A 14,066-nucleotide genomic window follows, 5' to 3' on the forward strand; every position below is an offset into this window, starting at 1 on the left:
AGGATTCCTCTCCAGTGCTGACATGGATCTTGGGGTACTTCTGGAGTCTCCCCAGGGGAGTCAGTACTCGTCTCGAATGCGGGCATGCACTTGCGCTTTCCTCCAGAGCGGTAGCAGCAGTGTCACGCAGTCCGCCGCGTGGATCAAAGGATCTATGGTTTTCCCTCGAGTCTTTCCCACGAGGCTTTCCCACGAGGCTTTCCCACAGGGCTGTCCCACGTGCACACGTGGTGGGAGTCGATCCTTGGCTTGAACGTCAAGGCAGTGCAGGGAAAACAGGTTCCTCTGGAATGGACTGACACATCTGGGGGACTCTTGGAATGGTGGCACGACCCTGGAGTTCCTCTCGCCTTTCCTGTGGAGAGCGCCTCCTCTTGAGATGCGACGGGAACGCCCGGAATTCTTTCCCTACGAAACAGGGAAGGATCCATCATCTCGAGCTAGGAGGCGGAAATGGGGCTCCCCTGGATGTGTGAGGGACCCCACGTGCTTCCTCTCGAGTGGAGACGGGTATGTTGGGGAACTTCTTGAGTGGCAGCAATGGTGAGAAGGACCCTTTGGAAGTTCCAGTGGTTAGATGTGATTGGCCTCGAGAAGCCTCAGCGGAAATGGGCCTCATCTCGCCTGGAGGGCAAAACCTCCTGGATTTTCTCGAGTTGCGGCAGGTGCTCTCGACTTACGACGGGGACCTCAGGGACCCGCTCTGGTGGCCTCAGGAAAGGCCAGTCCCGATGCGAGTTCCTCGGGGGCCTCTCGGGATTCCTCTCCCGTCGATGCCGGGGCCTAAGACCTTGTGTGGAGTCGGGGCCGGAACCTGAGGATTCCGCTCCAGTGCTGACATGGATCTTGGGGTACTTCTGGAGTCTCCCCAGGGGAGTCAGTCCTCGTCTCGAATGCGGGCATGCACTTGCGCTTTCCTCCAGAGCGGTAGCAGCAGTGTCACGCAGTCCGCCGCGTGGATCAAAGGATCTATGGTTTTCCCTCGAGTCTTTCCCACGAGGCTTTCCCACGAGGCTTTCCCACAGGGCTGTCCCACATGCACACGTGGTGGGAGTCGATCCTCGGCTTGAACGTCAAGGAAGTGCAGGGAAAACAGGTTCCTTTGGAATGGACTGACACATCTGGGGGACTCTTGGAATGGTGGCACGACCCTGGAGTTCCTCTCGCCTTTCCTGTGGAGAGCGCCTCCTCTTGAGATGCGACGGGAACGCCGGGAATTCTTTCCCTACGAAACAGGGAAAGGATCCCTCATCTCGAGCTAGGAGGCGGAAACGGGGCTCTCCTGGATGTGTGAGGGACCCACGTGCTTCCTCTCGAGTGGAGACGGGTATGTCGGGGAACTTCTTGAGTTGCAGCAAGGGTGTGAAGGACCCTTTGGAAGTTCCAGTGGTTAGACGTGATTAGCCTCCAGAACCCTCAGCGGAAATGGGCCTCATCTCGCCTGGAGGGCAAAACCTCCTGGATTTTCTCGAGTTTCGGCAGGTGCTCTCGACTTACGACGGGGACCTCAGGGACCCGCTCTGGTGGCCTCAGGAAAGGCCAGTCCCCATGCGAGTTCCACGGGGGCCTCTCGGGATTCCTCTCCCGTCGATGCTGGGGCCTAAGACCTTGTGTGGAGTCGGGGCCGGAACCTGAGGATTCCTCTCCAGTGCTGACATGGATCTTGGGGTACTTCTGGAGTCTCCCCAGGGGAGTCAGTCCTCGTCTCGAATGCGGGCATGCACTTGCGCTTTCCTCCAGAGTGGTAGCAGCAGTTTCACGCAGTCCGCCGCGTGGATCAAAGGATCTATGGTTTTCCCTCGAGTCTTTCCCACGAGGCTTTCCCCCGAGGCTTTCCCACAGGGCTGTCCCACGTGCACACGTGGTGGGAGTCGATCCTCGGCTTGAACGTCAAGGCAGTGCAGGGAAAACAGGTTCCTCTGGAATGGACTGACCCATCTGTGGGATTCTTGGAATGGTGGCACGACCGTGGAGTTCCTCTCGCCTTTCCTGTGGAGAGGGCCTCCTCTTGAGATGCGACGGGAACGCCGGGAATTCTTTCCCTACGAAACAGGGAAAGGATCCCTCATCTCGAGCTAGGAGGCAGAAACGGGGCTCCCCTGGATGTGTGCGGGACACCACGTGCTTCCTCTCGAGTGGAGACGGGTATGTCGGGGAACTTCTTGAGTTGCAGCAATGGTGAGAAGGACCCTTTGGAAGTTCCAGTGGTTAGACGTGATTGGCCTCGAGAAGCCTCAGCGGAAATGGGCCTCATCTCGCCTGGAGGGCAAAACCTCCTGGATTTTCTCGAGTTTCGGCAGGTGCTCTCGACTTACGACGGGGACCTCAGGGACCCGCTCTGGTGGCCTCAGGAAAGGCCAGTCCCCATGCGAGTTCCTCGGGGGCCTCTCGGGATTCCTCTCCCGTCGATGCCGGGGCCTAAGACCTTGTGTGGAGTCGGGCCGGAACCTGAGGATTCCTCTCCAGTGCTGACATGGATCTTGGGGTACTTCTGGAGTCTCCCCAGGGGAGTCAGTCCTCGTCTCGAATGCGGGCATGCACTTGCGCTTTCCTCCAGAGCGGTAGCAGCAGTGTCACGCAGTCCGCCGCGTGGATCAAAGGATCTATGGTTTTCCCTCGAGTCTTTCCCACGAGGCTTTCCCACGAGGCTTTCCCACAGGGCTGTCCCACGTGCACACGTGGTAGGAGTCGATCCTCGGCTTGAACGTCAAGGCAGTGCAGGGAAAACAGGTTCCTCTGGAATGGACTGACACATCTGGGGGACTCTTGGAATGGTGTCAAGACCCTGGAGTTCCTCTCGCCTTTCCTGTGGAGAGCGCCTCCTCTTGAGATGCGACGGGAACGCCGGGAATTCTTTCCCTACGAAACAGGGTAAGATCCCTCATCTCGAGCTAGGAGGCGGAAACGGGGCTCCCCTGGATGTGTGAGGGACCCCACGTGCTTCCTCTCGAGTGCAGACGGGTACGTCGGGGAACTTCTTGAGTTCCAGCAATGGTGTGAAGGACCCTTTGGAAGTTTCAGTGTTTAGACGTGATTAGCCTCGAGAAGCCTCAGCGGAAATGAGCCTCATCTCGCCTGGAGGGCAAAACCTCCTGGATTTTCTCGAGTTGCGGCAGGTGATCTCGACTGACGATGGGGACCTCAGGGACCCGCTCTGGTGGCCTCAGGAAAAGCCAGTCCCCATGCGAGTTCCTCGGTGGCCTCTCGGGATTCCTCTCCCGTCGATGCCGGGGCCTAAGACCTTGTGTGGAGTCGGGGCCGGAACCTGAGGATTCCTCTCCAGTGCTGACATGGATCTTGGGGTACTTCTGGAGTCTCCCCAGGGGAGTCAGTCCTCGTCTCGAATGCGGGCATGCACTTGCGCTTTCCTCCAGAGCGGTAGCAGCAGTGTCACGCAGTCCGCCGCGTGGATCAAAGGATCTATGGTTTTCCCTCGAGTCTTTCCCACGAGGCTTTCCCACGAGGCTTTCCCACAGGGCTGTCTCACGTGCACACGTGGTGGGAGTCGATCCTCGGCTTGAACGTCAAGGCAGTGCAGGGAAAACAGGTTCCTCTGAAATGGACTGACACATCTGGGGGTCTCTTGGAATGGTGGCACGACCCTGGAGTTCCTCTCCCCTTTCCTGTGGAGAGCGCTTCCTCTTGATATGCGACGGGATCGCCGGGAATTCTTTCCCTACGAAACAGGGAAAGGATCCCTCATCTCGAGCTAGGAGGCGGAAACGGGGCTTCCCTGGATGTGTGCGGGACCCACGTGCTTCCTCTCGAGTGGAGACGGGTATGTCGGGGAACTTCTTGAGTTGCAGCAAGGGTGTGAAGGACCCTTTGGAAGTTCCAGTGGTTAGACGTGATTAGCCTCGAGAACCCTCAGCGGAAATGGGCCTCATCTCGCCTGGAGGGCAAAACCTCCTGGATTTTCTCGAGTTGCGGCAGGTGCTCTCGACTTACGACGGGGACCTCAGGGACCCGCTCTGGTGGCCTCAGGAAAGTCCAGTCCCCATGCGAGTTCCTCGGGGGCCTCTCGGGATTCCTCTCCCGTCGATGCCGGGGCCTAAGACCTTGTGTGGAGTCGGGGCCGGAACCTGAGGATTCCTCTCCAGTGCTGACATGGATCTAGGGGTACTTCTGGAGTCTCCCCAGGGGAGTCAGTCCTCGTCTCGAATGCGGGCATGCACTTGCGCTTTCCTCCAGAGCGGTAGCAGCAGTGTCACGCAGTCCGCCGCGTGGATCAAAGGATCTATGGTTTTCCCTCGAGTCTTTCCCACGAGGCTTTCCCACGAGGCTTTCCCACAGGGCAGTCCCACGTGCACACGTGGTGGGAGTCGATCCTCGGCTTGAACGTCAAGGCAGTGCAGGGAAAACAGGTTCCTCTGGAATGGACTGACACATCTGGGGGACTCTTGGAATGGTGGCATGACCCTGGAGTTCCTCTCGCCTTTCCTGTGGAGAGCGCCTCCTCTTGAGATGCGACGGGAACGCCGGGAATTCTTTCCCTACGAAACAGGGAAAGGATCCCTCATCTCGAGCTAGAGGCAGAAACGGGGCTCCCCTGGATGTGTGCGGGACACCACGTGGTTCCTCTCGAGTGCAGACGGGTATGTCGGGGAACTTCTTGAGTTGCAGCAAGGGTGTGAAGGACCCTTTGGCAGTTCCAGTGGTTAGATGTGATTGGCCTCGAGAAGCCTCAGCGTAAATGGGCCTCATCTGGCCTGGAGGGCAAAACCTCCTGGATTTTCTCGAGTTGCGGCAGGTGCTCTCGACTTACGACGGGGACCTCAGGGACCCGCTCTGGTGGCCTCAGGAAAGACCAGTCCCGATGCGAGTTCATCGGGGGCCTCTCGGGATTCCTCTCCCGTCGATGCCGGGGCCTAAGACCTTGTGTGGAGTCTGGGCCGGAACCTGAGGATTCCTCTCCAGTGCTGACATGGATCTTGGGGTACTTCTGGAGTCTCCCCAGGGGAGTCAGTCCTCGTCTCGAATGCGGGCATGCACTTGCGCTTTCCTCCAGAGCGGTAGCAGCAGTGTCACGCAGTCCGCCGCGTGGATCAAAGGATCTATGGTTTTCCCTCGAGTCTTTCCCACGAGGCTTTCCCACGAGGCTTTCCCACAGGGCTGTCCCACGTGCACACGTGGTGGGAGTCGATCCTCGGCTTGAACGTCAAGGCAGTGCAGGGAAAACAGGTTCCTCTGGAATGGACTGACACATCTGGGGGACTCTTGGAATGGTGGCACGACCCTGGAGTTCCTCTCGCCTTTCCTGTGGAGAGCGCCTCCTCTTGAGATGCGACGGGAACGCCGGGAATTCTTTCCCTACGAAACCGGGAAGGATCCCTCATCTCGAGCTAGGAGGCGGAAACGGGGCTCCCCTGGATGTGTGAGGGACCGCACGTGCTTCCTCTCGAGTGGAGACGGGTATGTCGGGGAACTTCTTGAGTTGCAGCAATGGTGTGAAGGACCCTTTGGAAGTTCCAGTGGTTAGATGTGATTGGCCTCGAGAAGCCTCAGCGGAAATGGGCCTCATCTCGCCTGGAGGGCAAAACCTCCTGGATTTTCTCGAGTTGCGGCAAGTGCTCTCGACTTACGACGGGGACCTCAAGAACCGCTCTGGTGGCCTCAGGAAAGGCCAGTCCCCATGCGAGTTCCTCGGGGGCCTCTCGGGATTCCTCTCCCGTCGATGCCACGGCCTAAGACCTTGTGTGGAGTCGGGGCCGGAACCTGAGGATTCCTCTCCAGTGCTGACATGGATCTTGGGGTACTTCTGGAGTCTCCCCAGGGGAGTCAGTCCTCGTCTCGAATGCGGTCATGCACTTGCGCTTTCCTCCATAGCGGTAGCAGCAGTGTCACGCAGTCCGCCGCGTGGATCAAAGGATCTATGGTTTTCCCTCGTGTCTTTCCCACGAGGCTTTCCCACGAGGCTTTCCCACAGGGCTGTCCCACGTGCACACGTGGTGGGAGTCGATCCTCGGCTTGAACGTCAAGGCAGTGCAGGGAAAACATGTTCCTCTGGAATGGACTGACACATCTGGGGACTCTTGGAATGGTGGCACGACCCTGGAGTTCCTCTCGACTTTCCTGTGGAGAGCGCCTCCTCTTGAGATGCGACGGGAACGCCGGGAAATCTTTCCCTATGAAACAGGGAAAGGATCACTCATCTCGAGGTAGGAGGCGAAACGGGGCTCCCCTGGATGTGTGCGGGACACCACGTACTTCCTCTCGAGTGGAGACGGGTATGTCGGGGAACTTCTTGAGTTGCAGCAAGGGTGTGAAGGACCCTTTGGAAGTTCCAGTGGTTAGAAGTGATTGGCCTCGAGAAGCCTCAGCGGAAATGGGCCTCATCTCGCCTGGAGGGCAAAACCTCCTGGATTTTCTCGAGTTGCGGCAGGTGCTCTCGACTTACGACGGGGACCTCAGGGACCCGCTCTGGTGGCCTCAGGAAAGGTCAGTCCCCATGCGAGTTCCTCGGGGGCCTCTCGGGATTCCTCTCCCGTCGATGCCGGGGCCTAAGACCTTGTGTGGAGTCGGGGCCGGAACCTGAGGATTCCTCTCCAGTGCTGACATGGATCTTGGGGTACTTCTGGAGTCTCCCCAGGGGAGTCAGTCCTCATCTCGAATGCGGGCATGCCCTTGCGCTTTCCTCCAGAGCGGTAGCAGCAGTGTCACGCAGTTCGCCGCGTGGATCAAAGGATCTATGGTTTTCCCTCGAGTCTTTCCCCCGAGGCTTTCCCACGAGGCTTTCCCACAGGGCTGTCCCACGTGCACACGTGGTGGGAGTCGATCCTCGGCTTGAACGTCAAGGCAGTGCAGGGAAAACAGGTTCCTCTGGAATGGACTGACACATCTGGGGGACTCTTGGAATGGTGTCACGACCCTGGAGTTCCTCTCGCCTTTCCTGTGGAGAGCGCCTCCTCTTGAGATGCGACGGGAACGCCGGGAATTCTTTCCCTACGAAACAGGGAAGGATCCCTCATCTCGAGCTAGGAGGCTGAAACGGGGCTCCCCTGGATGTGTGAGGGACCACACGTGCTTCCTCTCGAGTGGAGACGGGTATGTTGGGGAACTTCTTGAGTGGCAGCAATGGTGTGAAGGACCCTTTGGAAGTTCCAGTCGTTAGATGTGATTGGCCTCTAGAAGCCTCAACCGAAATGGGCCTCATCTCGCCTGGAGGGCAAAACCTCCTGGATTTTCTCGAGTTGCGGCAGGTGCTCTAGACTTACGACGGGGACCTCAGGGACCCGCTCTGGTGGCCTCAGGAAAGGCCAGTCCCCATGCGAGTTCCTCGGGGCCCTCTCGTGATTCCTCTCCCGTGGATGCCGATCCCTAAGACCTTGTGTGGAGTCGGGGCCGGAACCTGAGGATTCCTCTCCAGTGCTGACATGGATCTTGGGGTACTTCTGGAGTCTCCCCAGGGGAGTCAGTCCTCGTCTCGAATGCGGGCATGCACTTGCGCTTTCCTCCAGAGCGGTAGCAGCAGTGTCACGCAGTCCGCCGCGTGGATCAAAGCATCTATGGTTTTCCCTCGAGTCTTTCCCACGAGGCTTTCCCACGAGGCTTTCCCACAGGGCTGTCCCACGTGCACACGTGGTGGGAGTCGATCCTCGGCTTGAACGTCAAGGCAGTGCAGGGAAAACAGGTTCCTCTGGAATGGACTGACACATCTGGGGGACTCTTGGAATGGTGGCATGACCCTGGAGTTCCTCTCGCCTCTCCTGTGGAGAGCGCCTCCTCTTGAGATGCGACGGGAACGCCGGGAATTCTTTCCCTACGAAACAGGGAAAGGATCCCTCATCTCGAGCTAGGAGGCGGAAACGGGGCACCCCTGGATGTGTGCGGGACACCACGTGCTTCCTCTCGAGTGGAGACGGGTATGTCGGGGAACTTCTTGAGTTGCAGCAAGGGTGTGAAGGACCCTTTGGAAGTTCCAGTGGTTAGACGTGATTGGACTCGAGAAGCCTCAGCGGAAATGGGCCTCATCTCGCCTGGAGGGCAAAACCTCCTGGATTTTCTCGAGTTGCGGCAGGTGCTCTCGACTTACGACGGGGACCTCAGGGACCCGCTCTGGTGGCCTCAGGAAAGGCCCGTCCCCATGCGAGTTCCTAGGGGGCCTCTCGGGATTCCTCTCCCGTCGATGCCGGGGCCTAAGACCTTGTGTGGAGTCGGGGCCGGAACCTGAGGATTCCTCTCCAGTGCTGACATGGTTCTTGGGGTACTTCTGGAGTCTCCCCAGGGGAGTCAGTCCTCGTCTCGAATGCGGGCATGCACTTGCGCTTTCCTCCAGAGCGGTAGCAGCAGTGTCACGCAGTCCGCCGCATGGATCAAAGGATCTATGGTTTTCCCTCGAGTCTTTCCCACGAGGCTTTCCCACGAGGCTTTCCCACAGGGCTGTCCCACGTACACACGTGGTGGGAGTCGATCCTCGGCTTGAACGTCAAGGCAGTGCAGGGAAAACAGGTTCCTCTGGAATGGACTGACTCATCTGGGAGACTCTTGGAATGGTGGCACGACCCTGGAGGACCTCTCGCCTTTCCTGTGGAGAGCGCCTCATCTTGAGAAGCGACGGAAACGCCGGGAATTCTTTCCCTACGAAACAGGGAAAGGATCCCTCATCTCGAGCTAGGAGGCGGAAACGGCGCTCCCCTGGATGTGTGCGGGACACCACGTGCTTCCTCTCGAGTGCAGACGGGTATGTCGGGGAACTTCTGGACTTGCAGCAAGGGTGTGAAGGACCCTTTGGAAGTTCCAGTGGTTAGATGTGATTGGCCTCGAGAAGCCTCAGCGGAAATGGGCCTCATCTCGCCTGGAGGGCAAAACCTCCTGGATTTTCTCAAGTTGCGGCAGGTGCTCTCGACTTACGACGGGGACCTCAGGGACCCGCTCTGGTGGCCTCAGGAAAGGCCAGTCCCCATGCGAGTTCCTCGGGGGCCTCTCGGGATTCCTCTCCCGTCGATGCCGGGGCCTAAGACCTTGTGTGGAGTCGGGGCCGGAACCTGAGGATTCCTCTCCAGTGCTGACATGGATCTTGGGGTACTTCTGGAGTCTCCCCAGGGGAGTCAGTCCTCGTCTCGAATGCGGGCATGCACTTGCGCTTTCCTCCAGAGCGGTAGCAGCAGTGTCATGCAATCCGCCACGTGGATCAAAGGATCTATGGTTTTCCCTCGAGGCTTTCCCACGAGGCTTTCCCACAGGGCTGTCCCACGTGCACACGTGGTGGGAGTCGATCCTCGGCTTGAACGTCAAGGCAGTGCAGGGAAAACAGGCTCCTCTGGAATGGACTGACTCATCTGGGAGACTCTTGGAATGGTGGCACGACCCTGGAGGACCTCTCGCCTTTCCTGTGGAGAGCGCCTCCTCTTGAGAAGCGACGGGAACGCCGGGAATTCTTTCCCTACGAAACAGGGAAAGGATCCCTCATCTCGAGCTGGGAGGCGGAAACGGGGCTCCCCTGGATGTGTGCGGGACACCACGTGCTTCCTCTCGAGTGCAGACGGCTTTGTCGGGGAACTTCTTGAGTTGCAGCAAGGGTGTGAAGGAACCTTTGGAAAGTCCAGTGGTTAGATGTGATTGGCCTCGAGAAGCCTCAGCGGAAATGGTCCTCATCTCGCCTGGAGGGCAAAACCTCCTGGATTTTCTCGAGTTGCGGCAGGTGCTCTCGACTTACGACGGGGACCTCAGGGACCCGCTCTGGTGGCCTCAGGAAAGGCCAGTCCAAATGCGAGTTCCTCGGGGCCCTCTCGTGATTCCTCTCCCGTCGATGCCGGGGCCTAAGACCTTGTGTGGAGTCGGGGCCGGAACCTGAGGATTCCTCTCCAGTGCTGACATGGATCTTGGGGTACTTCTGGAGTCTCCCCAGGGGAGTCAGTCCTCGTCTCGAATGCGGGCATGCACTTGCGCTTTCCTCCAGAGCGGTAGAAGCAGTGTCACGCAATCCGCCACGTGGATCAAAGGATCTATGGTTTTCCCTCGAGGCTTTCCCACGAGGCTTTCCCACAGGGCTGTCCCACGTGCACACGTGGTGGGAGTCAATCCTCGGCTTGAACGTCAAGGCAGTGCAGGGAAAACAGGTTCCTCTGGAATGGACTGACACATCTGGGGGACTCTTGGAATGGTGTCACGACCCTGGAGTTCCTCTCGCCTTTCCTGTGGAGAGCGCCTCCTCTTGAGATGCGACTGGAACGCCGGGAATTCTTTCCCTACGAAACAGGGAAAGGATCCCTCATCTCGAGCTAGGAGGCGGAAACGGGGCTCCCCTGGATGTTTGCGGGACACCACGTGCTTCCTCTCGAGTGCAGACGGGTATGTCGGGCAACTTCTTGAGTTGCAGCAAGGGTGTGAAGGACCCTTTGGAAGTTCCAGTGGTTAGATGTGATTGGCCTCGAGAAGCCTCAGCGGAAATGGGCCTCATCTCGCCTGGAGGGCAAAACCTCCTGGATTTTCTCGAGTTGAGGCAGGTGCTCTCGACTTACGACGGGGACCTCAGGGACCCGCTCTGGTGGCCTCAGGAAAGGCCAGTCCCCATGCGAGTTCCTCGGGGCCCTCTCGTGATTCCTCTCCCGTCGATGCCGGAGCCTAAGACCTTGTGTGGAGTCGGGGCCGGAACCTGAGGATTCCTCTCCAGTGCTGACATGGATCTTGGGGTACTTCTGGAGTCTCCCCAGGGGAGTCAGTCCTCGTCTCGAATGCGGGCATGCACTTGCGCTTTCCTCCAGAGCGGTAGCAGCAGTGTCAAGCAGTCCGCCGCATGGATCAAAGGATCTATGGTTTTCCCTCGAGTCTTTCCCACGAGGCTTTCCCACGAGGCTTTCCCACAGGGCTGTCCCACGTGCACACGTGGTGGGAGTCGATCCTCAGCTTGAACGTCAAGGCAGTGCAGGGAAAACAGGTTCCTCTGGAATGGACTGACTCATCTGGGGGACTCTTGGAATGGTGGCACGACCCTGGAGGACCTCTCGCCTTTCCTGTGGAGAGCGCCTCCTCTTGAGAAGCGACGGAAACGCCAGGAATTCTTTCCCTACGAAACAGGGAAAGGATCCCTCATCTCGAGCTAGGAGGCGGAAACGGCGCTCCCCTGGATGTGTGCGGGACACCACGTGCTTCCTCTCGAGTGCAGACGGGTATGTCGGGGAACTTCTTGAGTTGCAGCAAGGGTGTGAAGGAACCTTTGGAAGTTCCAGTGGTTAGATGTGATTGGCCTCGAGAAGCCTCAGCGGAAATGGGCCTCATCTCGCCTGGAGGGCAAAACCTCCTGGATTTTCTCGAGTTGCGGCAGGTGCTCTCGACTTACGACGGGGACCTCAGGGACCCGCTCTGGTGGCCTCAGGAAAGGCCAGTCCCCATGCGAGTTCCTCGGGGGCCTCTCGGGATTCCTCTCCCGTCGATGCCGGGGCCTAAGACCTTGTGTGGAGTCGGGGCCGGAACCTGAGGATTCCTCTCCAGTGCTGACATGGATCTTGGGGTACTTCTGGAGTCTCCCCAGGGGAGTCAGTCCTCGTCTCGAATGCGGGCATGCCCTTGCGCTTTCCTCCAGAGCGGTAGCAGCAGTGTCACGCAATCCGACACGTGGATCAAAGGATCTATGGTTTTCCCTCGAGGCTTTCCCACGAGGCTTTCCCACAGGGCTGTCCCACGTGCACACGTGGTGGGAGTCGATCCTCGGCTTGAAAGTCAAGGCAGTGCAGGGAAAACAGGTTCCTCTGGAATGGACTGACACATCTGGGGGACTCTTGGAATGGTGGCATGACCCTGGAGTTCCTCTCGCCTCTCCTGTGGAGAGCGCCTCCTCTTGAGATGCGACAAGCACGCCGGGAATTCTTTCCCTACGAAACAGGGAAAGGATCCCTCATCTCGAGCTAGGAGGCGGAAACGGGGCTCCCCTGGATGTGTGCGGGACACCACGTGCTTCCTCTCGAGTGGAGACGGGTATGTCGGGGAACTTCTTGATTTGCAGCAAGGGTGTGAGGACCCTTTGGAAGTTCCAGTGGTTAGACGTGATTGGCCTCGAGAAGCCTCAGCGGAAATGGGCCTCATCTCGCCTGGAGGGCAAAACCGCCTGGATTTTCTCGAGTTGCGGCAGGTGCTCTCGACTTACGACGGGGACCTCAGGGACCCGCTCTGGTGGCCTCAGGAAAGGCCCGTCCCCATGCGAGTTCCTCGGGGGCCTCTCGGGATTCCTCTCCCGTCGATGCCGGGGCCTAAGACCTTGTGTGGAGTCGGGGCCGGAACCTGAGGATTCCTCTCCAGTGCTGACATGGATCTTGGGGTACTTCTGGAGTCTCCCCAGGGGAGTCAGTCCTCGTCTCGAATGCGGGCATGCACTTGCGCTTTCCTCCAGAGCGGTAGCAGCAGTGTCACGCAGTCCGCCGCATGGATCAAAGGATCTATGGTTTTCCCTCGAGTCTTTCCCACGAGGCTTTCCCACGAGGCTTTCCCACAGGGCTGTCCCACGTACACACGTGGTGGGAGTCGATCCTCGGCTTGAACGTCAAGGCAGTGCAGGGAAAACAGGTTCCTCTGGAATGGACTGACACATTTGGGGGACTCTTGAAATGGTGTCACGACCCTGGAGTTCCTCTCGCCTTTCCTGTGGAGAGCGCCTCCTCTTGAGATGCGACTGGAACGTCGGGAATTCTTTCCCTACGAAACAGGGAAAGGATCCCTCATCTCGAGCTAGGAGGCGGAAACGGGGCTCCCCTGGATGTGTGCGGGACACCACGTGCTTCCTCTCGAGTGCAGACGGGTATGTCGGGGAACTTCTTGAGTTGCATCAAGGGTGTGAAGGACCCTTTGGAAGTTCCAGTGGTTAGATGTGATTGGCCTCGAGAAGCCTCAGCGGAAATGGGCCTCATCTCGCCTGGAGGGCAAAACCTCCTGGATTTTCTCGAGTTGCGGCAGGTGCTCTCGACTTACGACGGGGACCTCAGGGACCCGCTCTGGTGGCCTCAGGAAAGGCCAGTCCCCATGCGAGTTCCTCGGGGCCCTCTCGTGATTCCTCTCCCGTCGATGCCGGGGCCTAAGACCTTGTGTGGAGTCGGGGCCGGAACCTGAGGATTCCCATCCAGTGCTGACATGGATCTTGGGGTACTTCTGGAGTCTCCCCAGGGGAGTCAGTCCTCGTCTCGAATGCGGGCATGCACTTGCGCTTTCCTCCAGAGCGGTAGCAGCAGTGTCACGCAGTCCGCCGCGTGGATCAAAGGATCTATGGTTTTCCCTCGAGTCTTTCCCACGAGGCTTTCCCACGAGGCTTTCCCACAGGGCTGTCCCACGTGCAAACGTGGTGGGAGTCGATCCTCGGCTTGAACGTCAAGGCAGTGCAGGGAAAACAGGTTCCTCTGGAATGGACTGACACATCTGGGGGACTCTTGGAATAGTGTCACGACCCTGGAGTTCCTCTCGCCTTTCCTGTGGAGAGCGCCTCCTCTTGAGATGCGACGGGAACGCCAGGAATTCTTTCCCTACGAAACCGGGAAGGATCCCTCATCTCGAGCTAGGAGGCGGAAACGGGGCTCCCCTGGATGTGTGAGGGACCGCACGTGCTTCCTCTCGAGTGGAGACGGGTATGTCGGGGAACTTCTTGAGTTGCAGCAATGGTGTGAAGGACCCTTTGGAAGTTCCAGTGGTTAGATGTGATTGGCCTCGAGAAGCCTCAGCGGAAATGGGCCTCATCTCGCCTGAAGGGCAAAACCTCCTGGATTTTCTCGAGTTGCGGCAAGTGCTCTCGACTTACGACGGGGACGTCAAGAACCGCTCTGGTGGCCTCAGGATAGGCCAGTCCCCATGCGAGTTCCTCGGGGGCCTCTCGGGATTCCTCTCCCGTCGATGCCAGGGCCTAAGACCTTGTGTGGAGTCGGGGCCGGAACCTGAGGATTCCTCTCCAGTGCTGACATGGATCTTGGGGTACGTCTGGAGTCTCCCCAGGGGAGTCAGTCCTCGTCTCGAATGCGGTCATGCACTTGCGCTTTTCTCCATAGCGGTAGCAGCAGTGTCACGCAGTCCGCCGCGTGGATCAAAGGATCTATGGTTTTCCCTCGAGTCTTTCCCACGAGGCTTTCCCACGAGGCTTTCCCACAGGGCTG

This window comes from Ovis canadensis, chromosome 6, assembly GCF_042477335.2.
Source record: "Ovis canadensis isolate MfBH-ARS-UI-01 breed Bighorn chromosome 6, ARS-UI_OviCan_v2, whole genome shotgun sequence".
Classification (NCBI taxonomy): Eukaryota; Metazoa; Chordata; class Mammalia; order Artiodactyla; family Bovidae; genus Ovis; species Ovis canadensis.